Source organism: Pan paniscus, chromosome 16 (genome assembly GCF_029289425.2).
Source record: "Pan paniscus chromosome 16, NHGRI_mPanPan1-v2.0_pri, whole genome shotgun sequence".
NCBI lineage: Eukaryota > Metazoa > Chordata > Mammalia > Primates > Hominidae > Pan > Pan paniscus.
The window spans coordinates 79,469,670-79,487,462 of record NC_073265.2 but is presented as its reverse complement, the minus strand read 5'-3'; the positions used below and the strand labels follow the sequence as shown (position 1 = coordinate 79,487,462).

The window sequence follows — 17,793 nt, the reverse complement described above, 5'->3', positions numbered from 1 at the left end:
GAGGCTGAAGTGGGAGGATCGCTTGAGCCCAGGAGGTGGAGGTTGCAGTGAACTGTGATTGCACCACTCCACTCCAGCCTGGTTGACAGAGTAAGACTCTGTCTCAGGTAAAAAACAACAACAACAACAAAAAAGAAACATGTATTATTTCACAGTTTTCCTGGGCCAGGATGCAAGCATAGCTTAGCTGGGCCCTCTGATTCAGGGTCTTTTGAGGCTGCAATCAATGCTGGGCTCTCCTCCAAAGGGTTGACTGGGGAAAGATTCAGAATTTAGTTTATTCAGGGCTGTTGGCCTCAGGGTCTCAGTTCCTAGCTGGATGTTGGCTGGAGGCTTCCCTTGGGCCTTGGCAATATGGATATCTCCATAGGGTAGCTCACAACATGTCAGCTGGGTCCTCTGAGTAAGCAAAGGAGAAAATTTTCTAGCAAAATAGAAGCCAGAACTTTTGCTGTCTCCTATTGGCTAGAAGCAAGTCACAGGCCCACCCACACTCATGGAGAGGGCATTACACAAGGGAGTGAACACCAACAGGTGGGGATCACTGGGGACCCTCTTAGTGTCTGTCTGCCACAAATTCCTAATTTTTCTTGTTGAAACACATCCTCTAATAATTCTTTCATATGTGGTTCTTGGCTGGTAAAATGTTTTAGATCTTGGCAGGGCGCGGTGGCTCATGCCTGTAATCCCAGCACTTTGGGAGGCCGAGGCGGGCGGATCACCTGAGGTTCGGAGTTCGAGACCAGCCTGACCAACATGGAGAAACCCCGTCTCTACTAAAAATACAAAATTAGCCGGGTGTGGTGATGTGCACCTGAAGTCCCAGCTACTCGCGAGGCTGAGGCAGGAGAATCACTTGAACCGGGGAGGCGGAGTTTGCGGTGAGCCAAGATCACGCCACTGCACTCTAGCCTGGGCAACGAGAGTGAGACTCTGTCTCAAAAAAAAAAGAAAAAAAAGTTTTAGATCTCAAAGGTCTGAAATGGACGTGTTTTGTTCTCCACTTGGTGGATAGTATATGTGGGGATAGATTTCTGGGCTCATAATGTTTTTCCCCCTTGTAAGGCCAAGGTGGGCAGATCACCCGAGGTCAGGAGTTTAAGACCAGCCTGGCCAATGTGGTGAAATCCCGTCTCTACTAAAGATACAAAAATTAGCCGGGCATGGTGTCAGATGCCTGTAATTCCAGCTACTCGGGAGGCTGAGGCAGAAGAATTGCTTGAACCCGGGAGGTGTAGGTTACAGTGAGCCGTGATTGCACCATTGCACTCCAGCCTGGGCAACGAGAGTGAAACTCCATCTCAAAAAAGATAATAATAAAAATAAAAATAAACGCTTTCCCCCCTCAGACTTTGTCATTATCTTCTTGCATCCAGTGTTACCAAAAGAAGAGCTGATGCCAATCCAATTTTTTGTCCCTTTTTAGTTGATCTGTTTTTCCTCTCTTAAGGAAGGATTTCTTTAAAAAATATTTTTAGAGATGGGTGTTTCACTATGTTGCCCAGGCTGGTCTTGAACTCCTGGCCTCAAGTGGTCTTCCCGCCTCAGCCTCCCAAATAGCTTGGATTACAGGCGCATGCCGCCACAACCCACTCCAAGACTTATCTTTTATCTCTGATACTGTGAGATGTCACCACACTGTCACTGGGTACAGTTCATTTGTTTTTTTTTCTTTTTTTAATTGACAAATAAAATTGTACATATATGGTGAGCAACATGATGTTTTAAGATATGTAAACACTGTGGAATAGCTATATCAAGCTAATTAATGTATGCATTACTTCACATACTTATTTGTACTGAGAACACTTAAAATCTACTCTCTTAGCAATGTTCAAGTATATAGTACGTTGCTTTCGACTATAGTCACCAGGTTGTACAATAGGCCTCTTGAACTTATATTTTCTGTCTAACTGAAATTTTGTATCCTCTGACCAACATCTCCCCAGTCCCTGGCAAACACCATTCTATTCTCTGCTTCTATGAGCTTGACTTTTTTACAGTTCACATACAGGTGAGATCATTCAGTATTTGTCTTTCTGTGTCTGGCTTATTTCACTTCACATAATGTCCTCCAAGTTCATCCACAGCAACATAGAAAGACTTCACCTCTACAAAAACATTGTTTCTTAATTAGTTGTTGCAAATGACAGGATTTCTTTCTCTTTAAAGGCTGACGGGTGCAGTGGTGCCTGCCTGTAATCCCACCACTTTGGGAGGCCGAGGAGAGCGAATTGCTTGAGCTCAGGAGTTTGAGTCCAGCCTGGGCAACATGGTGAAACCCTGTGTCTACAAAAAAATACAAAAATCAGCTGGGCATGGTAGCACATGCCTGTAGTCCCAGCTCCCCGGGAGGCTAAGGTGGGAGGATTGCTTCAGCCTGGGAGGTCAAGGCTGCAGTGAGCTGTATTTGTGCCACTGCACTCAAGCTGGGGTGACAGAGTGAGACCCTATCTCAAAAAAGAATAAAAAATGAAAGAAAGAAAGAAAGAAAGAAAAGATGGAAGGAAGGAAAGAAAGAAAGAAAAGAAGAAAAGAAAGAAAGAGAGAAAGAGAGAAAGAAAGGCTGAATAGTATTCCACTGTGTATGTATACCAACATTTTCTTTTTTTTCTCTTTTTTTTTTTTGAGACAGAGTCTTGTTCTGTCGCCCAGGTTGGAGTGCAGTGGCATGATCTCAGCTCACTACAACCTCCGTCTCCTGGGTTCAGGTGATTCTCCTGCCTCAACCTCCTGAGAAGCTGGGACTACAGGCACATGCCACCACGTCCAGCCAATTTTTTGTATTTTTAGTAGAGATGGGGTTTCACCATGTTAACCAGGATGGTCTTGATCTCCCAACCTCAGGTGATCCACCCACCTTGGCCTCCCAAAGTGCTGGGATTACAGGCGTGAGCCACCACGCCCTGCCTATACCACCATTTTCTTTAACCATTCATCCATTGACAGTTAAGTTGATGACCTATCTTGGCTATTATGAATAGTGCTACAGGAAACATTGGAGTGCTGATATCTATTTAACATACTGATTTCACTTCTTTGGGATATATAAGTCACATATGGTAGCTCTATTTTTAAATTTTTGAGGAATCTCCATGGGTTTTTTTTGTGGGGGAGACAGGGTCTTACTCTGTCACCCGGGCTAGAGTACAGTGGTGTGATCATAGCTCACTGCAGCCGTGGTCTCCTGTGCTCAAGCAATCTTCCCACCTCAGCCTCCTGAGTAGCTGGGTCCACAGGCACGTGACATCACACCCGGCAATTTTTTTTTTTTTAGTAGAGACAAGGTCTCAATATATTGCTCAGGGTGGTCTTGAACTCCTGAGCTCAAGCAATCCTCCTACTTGGCTGGGATTACAGGTGTGAGCCACATAGCCTAGCCATCTATCTATATATACTGTATTGTAGTGTATATAATTAATCTAAAGTCTCCCTGATTTCTCTGTTTCCTGAGTTTGGTATCTCTGTTTTAAGGTTGTGTTTTTCCTCAAATATTTTTTGATTCCTGGATGTGCGACTGTCTTTTTATATTTGAGCATCCTTGTTAGCTTTCACAGAAGACCTTGACAATGGGCTAGTCATAGGTATTGCTCACTTCTTGCTTCCTAAAGAGCAGAAAGTTAATTGAGTTTGGGCAACTGCATGTTCAGCCAGCTCAGGTAACAAATCATGATTGTTCTAAATCAATTGTTGTAATTCCAATTCTGTTTTTTTTTTTTCCAGCCTCTCTTGCAGCAGGGCTGATGTGTGACAAAGTTCTGGCCAATGAGATGTAAGTGGAAGCCTACTTAGGAATTTCTGGGAAAACTTTTACTTTATCATAAAAGGGACACTTTTATGAGTGAAAACTCAGTGACACTACATCTTTCCCTTCTTCCTTCGACATGATGTTGTGTCCGGAGTTGATTCCTTCCGGTGGGTTTGTGGTCTGACTGACTTGAAGAATGCAGCAGCAGACCTTTGCGGTAAGTGTTACAGCTCTTAAAGGCGGCACAGACCCGAAAAGTGAGCAGCAGCCAAGATTTATTGTGAAGGGCAAAAGAACAAAGCTTCCACAGTGTGGAAGGGGACCTAAGCAGGTTGCCACTGCTGGCTGGATGGCGGGGGGGGGGGGGGGGGGGCGGGGGGTGGAGGGGAGCTTTTATTCCCTTATTTGTCCCCACCCATGTCCTGATGATTGGTCCATTTTACAAAGTGCTGATTGGTCCATTTTACAAACCTTGGGCTAGCTACAGAGCGCCAATTGGTGCATTTTTACAGAGCACTGATTGCTGCATTTTACAAACCTCTAGCTAGCTACAGAGCGCTGATTGGTGCATTTTACAATCCTAGCTACAGAGTGCTGATTGGTGCATTTTACAATCCTCTTGTAAGACAGGAAAGTTCTCCAAGTCCCCACTCGACCCAGGAAGTCCAGCTGGCCTCACCTCTCAATGTTGTATCTGAAGTGCAGCAGCCATCACATGACCATAAGGAAGCTGTATACTAAGGATGATGAAGTGGAGAGGTAGAAAATCTGTTTTCTGTATAGCTTCCTTGAGTTAGAGACACTAAACCTGAAACCACCTATCTCTAGACATCTCGTGATGTAATTTAATTAAATGTCTTTTTTGCTTGAGTCATTATTAGTCAGATTTCTTATTATTTGCTAAACATTACTAACTAATGTGACCAGTGTGTGACACTGTGACTGTTTGCTACATCCTGAATCCAATTATTATGGTAGAGGAATGGGATACTTTGCTGGGTGGGTTGAGCAAGTAGCTTATGTTTTTATCGTGTTGGTGGTCTTCCAGAGCACTGCCTTACTTTTTGAGCTCAAGTGCTCACCCGGCTACTCCTTTTTTGTTGTTGTTGTTACAAAATATTGAAAACTAATAAGATGTTTATTGAAAGAACAGCAACACAAGCCAAAATAAACCTATAACAATAGACATAATGAAACAAAAACCAAAATTCACTGGGGAGGAAAAAGATTTAAACAAACATCCTGGGAATTCCTATCTAGGGCACTCCTTTGTGTGCCAGGCGCCCATTATGTGTCAAACGTCATCTGATAACATCGGTGAAAAATCTTCATTCACACTTTCTTGGTGCAGAAGACATAGACCTGATGACGAAGTCACTGCGAAGTGGTTTCTGGATGTGTTTTCTGGTGGCGTCTTAAGGTCTCAGCCTGACCGAAGGCTCTTGGACACTTGGAACATTTGTAGGATTTCTCTCCGGAGTGGATGCGCTGGTCCTCCTTCAGATTCGCCTTGTAGGTGAAAACTTTCTTGCAGTCTTTACATTCGAAGGGCTTCTCCCCTGTGTGGCTTCTCTTGTGGCACTTCAAGTAGGACTTCTGGGTGAACTGCTTCTGGCAGACGTCACACGTGTAGGGCCTCTCGCCAGTGTGGGTTTGTTGGTGAAATTGCAGGTCTATGCCCTGCCTGAAGCGCTTCCCACAGAGATTACATTGAAAGAGTCTCTTTCCTGTGTGTGATCTCTTGTGGATGGCTAGCTTGCCGCAATACTTAAACCTCTTACTGCACACCTCACATGCAAAGGGCAGCAGTTCCTTAACTTCTTGGCCATCGGGGTGACTGACCGGGCCCACAGGGCCTGGTGGATAAACTGAATTTATCTCAGCTTGTCCCTGTCACCCTGCTACTCCTGACTGCAGGCAGAGGCCTCTGCTGTCCTCTGTTTGGTACAAGCAGGGGAGGAAAGCAGAGAGCCAGACCCTTGTTCCTACTGTGATGCCTGAATTAACCACCTTCATGGTGCCCCAGAGCTTCCTCCTCTTCCACGTATCTACCGTCTCCAAGCTTAGAGCCCCTAAGATGCTCTTGACTTGTACAGCAATCTTTTCTTGCATGTGGTTTAGGCTGTGGTTTCCTCCTGTAGTCTAGCCTCATTCTCCTTCTGCCTTTCAGAGGTTCCTGATCATTTATGGTCTACTGAGAGCACTCTGTTTTCCAGTGTTGCCACTGTGTGTGTGTGTGTGTGTGTTTGTGTGATTGTGTGTGTTTGTGTGATTGTGTGTCTGTGTGTCTGTGTGTATCTATGTGCCTACTTCACATCTGATCCAAAAACTGTGATTTGTATTCATGAAAAGAATAGGCCGGGTGCAGTGGCTCATGTCTGTAATCCTAGCAGTTTGGGAGGCAGAGGCAGATAAATCGCTTGAGCTCAGGAGTTCGAGATTAGCTTGGCCAACATGGCAAAACCCATCTCTACAAAAAAATACGAACATTAGCCAGACGTGGTGGTGTGTGCCTGTAGTCCAGGTACTTGGGAGGCTGAGGTGGGAGGATTGCTTGAGCCTGGGAGGCGAAGGTTGCAGTGAGCTGAGATCACGCCACTGCACCCCGGTCTGGGCAATAGAGCCAGGCACTGTCTCAAAAGAAAGAAAGAAAGAAAGAAAGAAAGAATAGTCAGCCTTATTTTTAAATATCTAAACTCTCTCTTCTAGGACTCTATCTGAAGAAATAGCAGAATTATAGTCGAAGTTTTATATTCAAAGATTTCCTTTCCAGCAGTATTTGTGTAATAGGATTAATATCTTACAAAGTATCAAAGAGCCTTTTCAAGTACAGAACCTTCTCTCTGTGTGGCTTGAAGCATCCAGCCTGCCTAGAGGCAGGAGAAGAGGTGTGGGAAGTAAAAGTATTAAGGTTTACTAGAATTCATTATTTCTTTGAAATTGATACATGTCCCTATAATCAATGTTTGCTGACAATAGCTGTTGGCCAGGCAGTAGTTTCGATATGGTTGTCATTGTCTGCATATATGAAAACTTGATCTGAAAACCTTCTATTAACACCTTCTATAAGATTAAAAGAAGAAAAAGGGACAGGAGGTGCAGCATAAAAACCTGCAGAATGAGGCCAGGCGCAGTGGCTCACGCCTGTAATCCCAGCACTTTGGGAGGCTGAGGCAGGTGGATCACTTGAGGTCAGGAGTTCGACACCAGTCTGGCCAACATGGTGAAGCCCTGTCTCTACTAAAAATACAAAAAATTAGCCAGGTATGGTGGCGGGCACCTGTAATCCCAGCTACTTAGGAGGCTGAGTCAGGAGAATCGCTTGAACCCAGGAGGCAGAGGTTGCAGTGAGCCGAGATCGTACACACTGCACTCCAGTCTGGGTGACAGAGCAAGACTCTTTCTCAAAAAATGAAAAACAAACTTGCAGAATGAGTGTCAACAGTTGGGAAAGCAATCCCAGAGGCAGGATCCCGTATCAACAACTCTCTCAATGCACAGGCAGCAATGCTGTATAGAAAGACACGGTCATTATCGACTTTGATATGAAAAGGGGTTCAGAAGAATCAATGTCTACATCAGTCTCTTCTGTAAAGAAGTTATATATAGAAATACCTTCCAACTATTTCACTTAGATTTTCCTTTTTACATATGCACAAGATGATATATAAAAATATATGTCTAAATAAGTCTAAAAAGAGCTTTTTGAATGAGTGTAAACCAAAATTCTAAATAAGAAAGCATTGTTCACAATTTAATTGGCAGTTTGTTTTTCTTTCTTAGGAGTACCTAAAATAACAGTGCATCTTACAACTGATGGTGCTAGTTGTGGTGAAATGCAAAATTATAGAAAGTATGAGGAGAGAAGAAGTAATTAATATCTAGTTCTGACATTCAAAATAGATTATGCAGCAAGACATTAGCCTTGCAAAATAGGTGTTTGTCTTAAGAGATCTTCTAAATTATTTTCTTTCGATCCTACGTGCAGATATCCTTTAGCATTTCAACAACCAAGACCAGAGGACTTAGCCCGTAGAGTTGTCTCCTAAGTGGAAAAGAGAGCCCTTTCAGCCTAGATTGTGGGCCTCAAGGCTTGCCGCCTCGCTGGAGGGATGTGTGTGGCAGATCAAGGTGGAAGCCTGCCTGTTTGAGGTCATGGGGAAAGTGGGAAGAAGAAAGCAGTGAAGGGCCGGGTTCGGTGGCTCACTCCCAGCACTTTGGTAGCCCAAGATGGGCGGATAACTTGAGGTCAGGAGTTCGAGACCAGCCTGGCCAACATGGTGAAATCTCGTCTCTACTAAAAATACAAAAATTAGCTGGGCATGGTGGTGCATGTCTGTAATCCCAGCTACTTGGGAGGCTGAGGCAGGAGAATAGCTTGAACCCAAGAGGCAGAGGTTGCAGTGAGCTGAGATTGCACCACTGTGCTCCAGCCTGGGTGACAGAGCAAGACTCCGTCTCAACAACAAAACAACAACAAAAAAAGGCAGCAAAGGAGGAGAGGGATTCAGGCAGAAATGCGACCAGAGTTAGAGAAGTCAGTAACTGAGCGATACCCATGGTGAGGGGGGCTTTGCCTCCCTTCTGCTTGGAGCCCCTGAAGGAGGCTGCCTCAGAGGAAGCCCTGTAACTCTCCGAGGCACAGTCTCGTCAATTAAGGCACAGTTTGAGCAGGCGGAGCAAGGATCCGAGCTTCAGCCTTCCTGAACTTCTGTACAGCCCCCATGGGGTGAATGGGATCCTGATGTCACTAGGGTGGGCTGTGAAGTTGCCAGAGGGGATCACCCTGGATTCAGAAGAGGCCTGAGCAAACCCACAGCCAAAGACCCCTCGGCCTCCCTCCCACTCCTGCCCCTGGGATCTCAGCAGCCACAGTCCTGCCCCTAATACTCCCCAGCTGCCACTTGGGACAGGAGCGGAAGATGGACTGCTTTTCTTAGAGAGACTGAGACCTGTGTATAAGGATTACTGGATAGGACTAAGTTTTCAAGGTAACTTTTTCCCCCCACACTAACCAGAGAAGAGAACTTGGGAAGTAGAAAAAATAAAAGAACTACATTTTTTTCTTTACATCCCAGATATAGTTGAGCTGCATTTTAAGACCCTGCTACATTTAGAAAAATGAAAGTGTGGAAACAAATATGTTGTGATAGGAGAATGATTTAACAAGTTACTATACATGCATAAAATGGATTTTTACACAGTTATTAAAATTATGTTTTTTAAATTTTGAATTTATTTAATTTAGTTTTTAAAAAAATTAAATTATTTAATTTAATTTAATTTTTTTGGTTTTTTTTTTTTTTTAGATTTTAGAGACATGTATGTCTCTCTCTGTTGCTCAGGCTGGAGTGTGATGGCACAATCACAGCTCACCGTAGCCTTGAACTCCCGGGTTCAAGCGGTTCTTATGTCTCAGCCTCCCAAGTACCTGGGACTACAGACACCCACCACCATGCCCAGCTATTTTTTGTATTTTTAGTACAGACGGGGTTTCACCATGTTGGCCAGGCTGGTCTCAAACTCCTGGTCTCAAGTGATCCTCCCACCTCTGCCTCCCATAGTGCTGGGATTATAGGCGTGAGCCACCGCACCCAGCCCTGGCTAATTTTTTAAATGTTTTGTAGAGACAGGATCTAGCTATGCTGCCAAGGCTGATCTTGAACTTCTGGCCTCAAGCCGTCCTTGAGGATCAAAAAGATAGAGTCCTTCTACAAGACCACTAGCCTGGACTCTGAAAAAAATGTCGATGACATGAATGTTAAAACAAGGCTGTGGGCTCTGAGCTCGGAGATGGTAGGTACAGGGAACAGAAGGAAGCTCTGGGACACCGTGAAGGTGGTTAATTCAGGCATCACAGTAGGAATAAGGGTCTGGCTCCCTGCTTTCCTCCCCTGCTTTCCTCCCCTGCTTCTACCAAACAGGATAGCAGAGGCCTCTGCCTGCAGTCAGGAGTAGCAGGGTGAGAACTTGAGCTCAGAAGGTAGGATAGTGCTCTGGAAGACCACCAACACTTAGGAGCAAGAAAAAGCTAAAAACATAAGCTGCTAATTCAAGACATCTCGATGGAGGTGAGTGCTCCCAGACGATGAGGAAGATGATATTGAAGCAGCAATGCCAGAAAACAAATTGCCATTAGACAATCTGGCAGAAGGGTTTCCATTAGTTAAGACTGCCTTGACTTCTTTTATGACATGGACCCTTCTATGATACAGGCACTGAAACTCAAGCGAATGGTGGAAGAAGGATTGGCACCATATAGGAACACTTTTCAGAGAAATAGAAAAGCAAAAAAGTCAGACCGAAATTCTGATGTATTTCTGCAAGTTGCACTGAGTGTGCCTGCCTGTCCTGCCTCCCCTTCCACCTCTTCCGCCTCTGCCACCCCTGAGACAGCAAGACCAACCCTCCTCTTCCTCCTCCTCGGCCTAATCAATGTGAAGATGACAAGGATGAAGAAATTTATGATGATTTACTTAATAAATAGTAAATATATTTTCTCTTCCTTATGATTTTCCTAAAACATTTTCTTTTCTCTAGCTTACATTATTGTAAGAATACATCATATAATACATATAACATATAAAATAAGTAAAATGTTTATGCCATTGTAAGGCTACCAGTCAACAGCAGGCTATTAGTAGTAAAGCAATTTCTGCTGTTCCAATAAAAAGAAAGAAAGAAAGAAAGAAAGAAAGTAGTTAAGTATCTGGAGAGTGAAGAGTTATATGCAGATATTTTACTGCATTGGGTAAGGGGGATGTCAATGCCCCAACCCCCCACATTGTTCAAGGGTCAACTGTATTAAATTGTAAACCTTTTTTTTTTTTTTAAAGAGATGAGGTCTTGCTATGTTGCCCAGACTGGTCTCAAATTCGTAGGTTCAAATGATCCTCCTGCCTTGGCCTCCCAAACTGTTAGGATTGTAAGCATGATCCACCACGCCCAGCCTAAAACATAATTTCTTTTTTTTTTTTTTTTTTTGAGATGGAGTCTTGCTCTGTCACCCAGGCTGGGGTGCAGTGGCATGATCTCGGCTCACAGCAAACTCTGCCTCCCGGGTTCAAGCAATTCTCATGCCTCAGCTTCCCAATATAGCTAGGATTATATTCTCACGTCACCATGCCCGGTTAATTTTTGTATTTTTAGTAGAGACAGAATTTCACCACGTTGGCCAGGCTGGTCTCGAACTCCTGGCCTCAAGTGATCCAGCCGCCTTGGCCTCCCAAAGCGTTGGGGTTATAGGCGTGAGCCACCATGCCTGGCCTATTCACATTGTTGTACAACCATCACCACCATCCATCCATGGAACTCATTTCATTTTGCAAAATGGAAACTCTGTGCCTGTTAAACAACATCCTCCCTTCCTCTTCCCTCTGCCCCGGCAACCACTATCCTGCTCTCTGTTTCTATAAATTTGACTACCCTAAGTACCTTATGTAAGTGGAATCATAGAGTATTTATCCTTTTGCAACTGGCTTTTTTTTAAATCACTTTGCATAATGTCCTCTAGGTTCATCCATGTTGTAATATGTGTCAGAATTTCCTTTGTAAAGCTGAATGATATTCCATTCTGTTGTGTATACCACCTTTTGTTTATTCAATCATCTGTTAATGGATACTTGGGTTGCTTCTATGTTTTGGGTATTGCAAATAATGCCCACTATGAACGTGTATAGACAAATACCTCTTCGAGCCCCTACTTTCAGTTCTTTTGGATATATACCCAAAAGTAGAATTGCTGGACATCTGGTGGTTCTATTTTTAATTTTTGAGAAACTGCCATACTGTTTTCTATAGTAGCTGTACCATTTTACTTTCCCACCAACAGTGCACAAGGGTTTCAATTTCTCCACATTCAAACTTGAAGACTGATATATACAAACTTGTCTGATGAACTAGAGTCTTCCGGCACATGCAGGAAAGAGAATGAAGCTCTGAAAGAAAATCATCATGTGTAAGGAAGATGCTGGCAGACAGGATACAGTAGCAGGGTCAGAGGGCACAAGGATTTCAGGGACCCCATGTGCCTGTGCAGGTCTACCCTAACTCAGACACTCCACGAAGTGCCTGTGGGTAACTGCAAAGCCATTTTTGTGTCGATGCATTGATCTTTCTCTTATTAATCAATAACAGCTTCTCATATTTCCCAATTTGTCATTATGTTCAGAACTAAATACAACCCTGAAAGTTTATTTGAAATGCCATCTTTGTAATATCCTTTTAAAAAAAGATATAGATACTCTTTTTTTTTTTTTTTTGAGACGGAGTTTCGCTCTTGTTGCCCAGGCTGGAGTGCAATGGTGCAATCTCGGCTCACCGCAACTTCTGCCTCCCGGGTTCAAGCGATTCTCCAGCCTCAGCCTCTTGAGTAGCTGGGATTACAGGCATGTGCCACCATGCCTGGCTAATTTTGTATTTTTAGTAGAGATAGGGTTTCTCCATGTTGGTCAGGCTCATCTCGAACTCCGGACCTCAGGTGATCCACCCGCCTCGGCCTCCCAAAGCGCTGGGATTACAGGTGTGAGCCACCACGCCCAGCCAAGATATGAATACTCTACTTGCAAATATTTCTTGGTTTTTTATTTTATTTTTAAGTAAAAGCAAGTTTATTAGGAAAGTAAGGAATAAAAGAATGGCCACTCCATAGACAGAGCAGCCTCTTGGCTTTTTATACTGGTCCACTGATGTGTACATGTAATGCCATGGTTTATATATTTTTAGTTTTATGAGATAATCTAATAACCAACAGGGCAAGTTCCCCTTTGTGAGTCCTATCAATCTGAACTTGAATTTTCCTGCTGCACTTGTTTTTCTAGGTGTATCTATTCTAGAACGATTAGAGCCCCTGGAGTGACAATCAATTGTCAGGGCTTAGGACATAATGATGCTGGGCCTCCCAGACAGGTCTCTCTCTGCCCAGCAGGAACCTCCATGGTAATCACAGTCAGTGATGGTAACTTCCCCTAAGGTATTCCCATTATGCCAGACTGACTTCACTCTCTTTTTTTTTTTTTTTTTTTTTGAGATGGAGTCTCACTCTGTCACCCAGGCTGGAGTGCAGTGGCACGATCTCAGCTCACTGCAACCTCCGCCTCCTGGGTTCAAGCAATTGTCCTGCCTCAGCCTCCCAAGTAGCTGGGATTACAGGTGTGCACCACCACACATGGGTAACTTATGTATTTTTAGTAGAGACAGTGTTTCACCATGTTGGCCAGGCTGGTCTGGAATTCCTGACCTTAATGATTCGCCCACCTCAGCCTCTCAAAGCGTTGGGATTATAGGCGTGAGCCACCGCACCCAGCCAAGTGCCCTCTTTCAGTGGATCTCTACTGCTGCTCCACCCAATGCGGCTGACTGGACCGGAGCACCTGAAAAACTTCCCTGTTTCCAGGGACGAATTAAACCTTCTTTTCCCTTTGACTAGAGGTCTCCATACTGGGCGCAGGTCTGTCAGTGGGTGGCTGTGGTTTCAGAGGTGCCTGAGACTCCTGTCGGCTGGTATTACATTTTGTTCTTTATCCCTGAAGCTATCTGCAAGACAGAGTTTTAGAAAACAATGCTCTTCGTAGTCAAAGCTGGAAACGTTTTAAGTCTGACTGTAAGGGAAACCCTTTGACAGAGCAGTGTGGCCAGTGTGATTTCTGTGGGCATTGACTCAGGGACCTTCTCCCGGCTCCTCTGCTCTAATTACTGGATATCGTTCTGCCTGATCAGACAGACAGGCTGTCTGCTTGGACATCTGGTCACATTTTGATGGTATTTAAATATTTATTTGTCTTATCTCTGAGGATTAGAATGTCAGAATCAGGGGTTTCTCCTAGAGTTTCCACTGCAAATATTGATCTAAATGAACAAATCCTCAATGTTCATAAAGAAACAGGCATTGCTAAATGGGAACAATCTTGGAGAAACTCTACCCTGGTATTTCTGCTTTGAGGGCTAGCGTTCGGGAGGTATCCTGTCAACATTACTTTGCGAACTGTCATACTTGCACCAAATATCAGGGATCAGGGAGAAGTAATCATTTCCCAAATTCTGTCCCTCAGCCAAGTCATCCACATCCTGCTGTAGTCAGGTTATGTTGACTGGGAAGATTAAGGGTCTTCAGAATCCATTTGTAACATTTGCTATATGAAATTATGTTGGTTGGGCGGGGTGGCTCACACCTGAAATCCCAGCACTTTGGGAGGCCGAGGTGGGCGGATCATCTGAGGTCAGAAGTTCAAGACCAGCCTGGCTGACATGATGAAACCCCGTCTCTACTAAAAACACAAAAACTAACCAGGCATGGTGGCAGGCACCTGTAGTCTCAGCTACTTGGGAAACTGAGGTGGGAGAATCTCTTGAACTCAGGAGGTGGAGGTTGCAGTGAGCTGAGATGGTGCCACTGTACTCCAGTCTGGGAGGCTGAGGTGGGAGGATCACTTGAGCCCAGGGGTTCCAGACCAGCCTGGGCAACACAGTGAATCCTCATCTCTACAAAAAGTAGAAAAAATTAGCTGAACATGGTGGTGTGTGCCTGTAGTCCCAGCTACTCAGGAGGCTGAGACAGGAGGATTGCTTGAGCCCAAGGAAGTCGATGCTGCAGTGAGCCATGATCATGCCACTGCACACTAGCCTGGATGAGAGCAAGACACTGTCTCAAAAATTTAAAAAATTGGCTGGGCTCAGTGGCTCATGCCTGTAATCCCAGCACTTTGGGAGGCTGAGGCAGGTAGATCACCTGAGGTTAGGAGTCGAGACCAGCCTGGCCAACTTGGCGAAACCCTGCCTCTACTAAAAATACAAAAATTAGCCGGGCGTGGTGGCAGGCACCTGTAATCCCAGCTACTTGGGAGGCTGAGTCAGGAGAATCGCTTGAACCCGGGAGATGGAGGTTGCAGTGAGCCAAGATCATGCCACTGCCCTCCAACCTGGGGAACAGAGCAAGACTCTGTCTCAAAAATAAATAAATTAATTAATTAAATTAAATAATTAAAAAATTAGCCAGGAATGGTCGTGAACACCTATTGTCCTAGCTACTCAGGAGGCTGAAGCAGGAGGATTGCTTGAGCCCGGGAGTACGGGATTATAGTGAGCTATGATCATACCACTGCACTCCAGCCTGGGTGACAGAAGGAGACCCTGTGTCTAAAAAAAAAATAAAAAATAAAAATGTGAATGCCTCAATGCCACATAAATGTACACTTAAAGATAGTAAAGATGGTAAATTTTGTTATGCATATTTTACCACAGTTGAAAAAATAAAAAATTGGCTGGGCGTGGTGGTTCACATCTGTAATCCCAGCACTTTGGGAGGCCGAGGCGGGCGGATCACGAGGTCAGGAGATCGAGGCCATCCTGGCCAACATGGTGAAACCCTGTCTCTACTAAAAATACAAAAAAAAAAAAAAGTAGCCGGGTATGGTGGCAGGCGCATGTAGTCCCAGCTACTCAGGAGGCTGAGGCAGGAGAATGGCGTGAACCCGGGAGGCGGAGTTTGCAGTGAGCCAAGATTGCGCCACTGCACTCCAGCCTGGGCGACAGAGCAAGACTCTGTCTCAAAAAAAAAATAAATAAAAATAAACAATAAAAAATAAAAAAAAGCAAGGGACTGATAAACACAAAATTAGGGTGGTGGTTACTTTTAGTTGGGGGAGGATGGGGATGGAAAAGGCAAGAAGCCATGGATAGTTATTGGCAATACTTATTGGCAATGTTGTAGTTGGGTGGTGGAGAGTTTATTATAAAAAGTATTATTATTATTTATTACTATTACAAAAATACTCAACCATGTATGGGGCAAATAATGATAGTGGGCTCTTTAAAATTTTTTTTCAATTTTTTAAAAATTATACTTTAAGTTCTAAAAATTTTTTTTTAATTTAATATTTTTTTTTAGGCAGGGTCTCACTCTATTGGCCAGGCTGGAGTGCAATGGCACGATCATTGCTCACTACAGCCTTGACCTACTTGGTTCCTCTCCCACTTTCACCTCTCAGAGTGTTGGGATTTCAGGCATTCACCACTGCACCCAGCCTATAATGTGTTCTTAATTAAGAATTACAGTCTTTTTTTTTTTTGAGACAGAGTCTTGCCCTGTCACCCAGGCTGGAGTGCAGTGGCCCAGTCTTGACTCACTGCAACCTCTACCTCCTGGGTTCAAGCAATTCTTCTGCCTCAGCCTTGCAAGTAGCTAGTAGCTGGGATTACAGGCTCCCGCCACTATGCCTGACCAATTTTTGTATTTTTAGTAGAGACAGGGTTTCACCATGTTGGCCAGGCTAGTCTCGAGTTTCTGACCTCAGGTGATCCGCTCACCTCGGCCTCCCAAAGTGTTAGCATTATAGGAATGAGCCACCGCACCCAACCTACAGTCTATTAATTACATGCACTTGAGGCTCAAAAAGTAAAAGTCATTTATAAAATGTGTGATAATAAAGAGACCATAAATCACCCATGATTTATTAGCTCTTGCTAATATTTTTGCAGTCTTTTTTTTTTTTTTTAAAGTGGAGATGGGATCTCATTGTTGCCCAGGCTGTCTTAAACCCCTGGGCTCAAGCAATCCTCCTGCCTTGGCCTCCCAAAATATTGGGATTACAGATGCGAGCCACCATGCCCGGGCTTTTTGTAGTCTTCATATGTGTGTGTGCTAAAATTGGAATATGGAACATTCTCTTTTGTAACTGTGTTTTTTATCCAACAGCAAATTGATAATATTTTTGTATGCTATTAATATTCTTTGACAGCATTTAAAATATAGTCATACAATTCTATTACATGGATATACCATAGTTTATTTAAATAAATGACTAGTGTTAAAATTTAAATTGTTTCTATCATTTCCCTATTATAAACCTGCTGGAATGAATATCTTTGCAGCTTGATCTTTGCATCTGTTCCTGATTCTTTGGGGAAATTCACGGGCATGGAATAGTTAAGGCAAGGCTATATTAAAAAAATTAAGGCCTTTGATACCAAAATAGTCAAGTGATCCTCAGGAAAGGTTTGCCAATACTTATTCTGACAAATAAAATACACAAACAACACATGAGTCCATTTTCTTGTATCCTTATCAACGATGAGCTTTATGAGTTTTTAAATCCTTCCTGAAAAATCTTATTTCCCTGATGTTTTAATTTGCATTTATCTGATTACAACTGAGATTGAATATTAAGATGTTTTCACAGTTTAAAAATTAACTAGTTTTTAATCGAAGAAGTAATTTATGTACATGTTAAAAATATCAAACAGCATAAAAAAGTACACTACGAAACATAAGTCTCCTTCCCGCCCTGGAGCCCCAGTCCCCCAGAGGCAGCCACCATAATCAGTTTCTTGTTTCTCCCTCCAGAAATATTATGTACATAAAGAAGCAGGCCAGGTATGGTGGTTCACAGCTGTAATCCCAGCACTTTGGGAGGCCGAGGCAGGCGGATCATGAGGTCAGGAGTTCGAGACCAGCCTGGCCAACATGTTGAAACCCCATCTCTAAGAAAGATACAAAAAATTAGCCATCATGGTGGCACATGCCTGTAATCCCAGCTACTCTGGAGGATGAGGCAGGAGAATAGATTGAACCTGGAAGGCAGAGGTTGTAGTGAACTGAGATCACGCCACTGCACTCCAGCCTGGAATGCAAGACTCCATCTCAAAAAAAAAAAAAAAAAAGAAGTATACATGCAAGAATAAATGCATTTATATACATATATATACAGTTTTTTGTGCACTGAGAACATGTTTTCAGAATAAAATACAAATTCTGAGCCCTGCCTACCACTCAGATCTCATCTATGCTGGACTCCCTAAGAGTCACTGTGCTCCATCAGCCTTATTTCTTTGTGCCCTCAACACTTTACATTGTCTCTTGCCCCCTGGCTTTTGTTCTTGCAGGTCCCAGTGCCTCAACTCAAAAGGCACCTTCTAGAGAGGTCTTCCCTGGCTACCTGTCTCCTGACCACCCCAGTGCACGCAGTCTCTCCCTTCCCCATCCCTTTGTTGAGTTTTCTTCATAGCATCTACCACTGCCTGAACCTCTCTCATTTCTGGGTTGCTTTGTT

The 17,793-nt window shown here is 43.8% G+C and overlaps 1 long non-coding RNA gene across 1 annotated transcript; it reads left to right on the top strand.

Moving 5' to 3' along the window:
* The first annotated feature begins 549 nt into the window (after positions 1–549).
* On the top strand, positions 550–4,586 carry LOC134729192 (uncharacterized). Its single transcript, XR_010110078.1, has 3 exons — positions 550–3,772; positions 3,903–3,965; positions 4,379–4,586. It is a non-coding gene; the product is annotated as an uncharacterized LOC134729192 (long non-coding RNA).
* Positions 4,587–17,793: the final 13,207 nt, after the last annotated feature.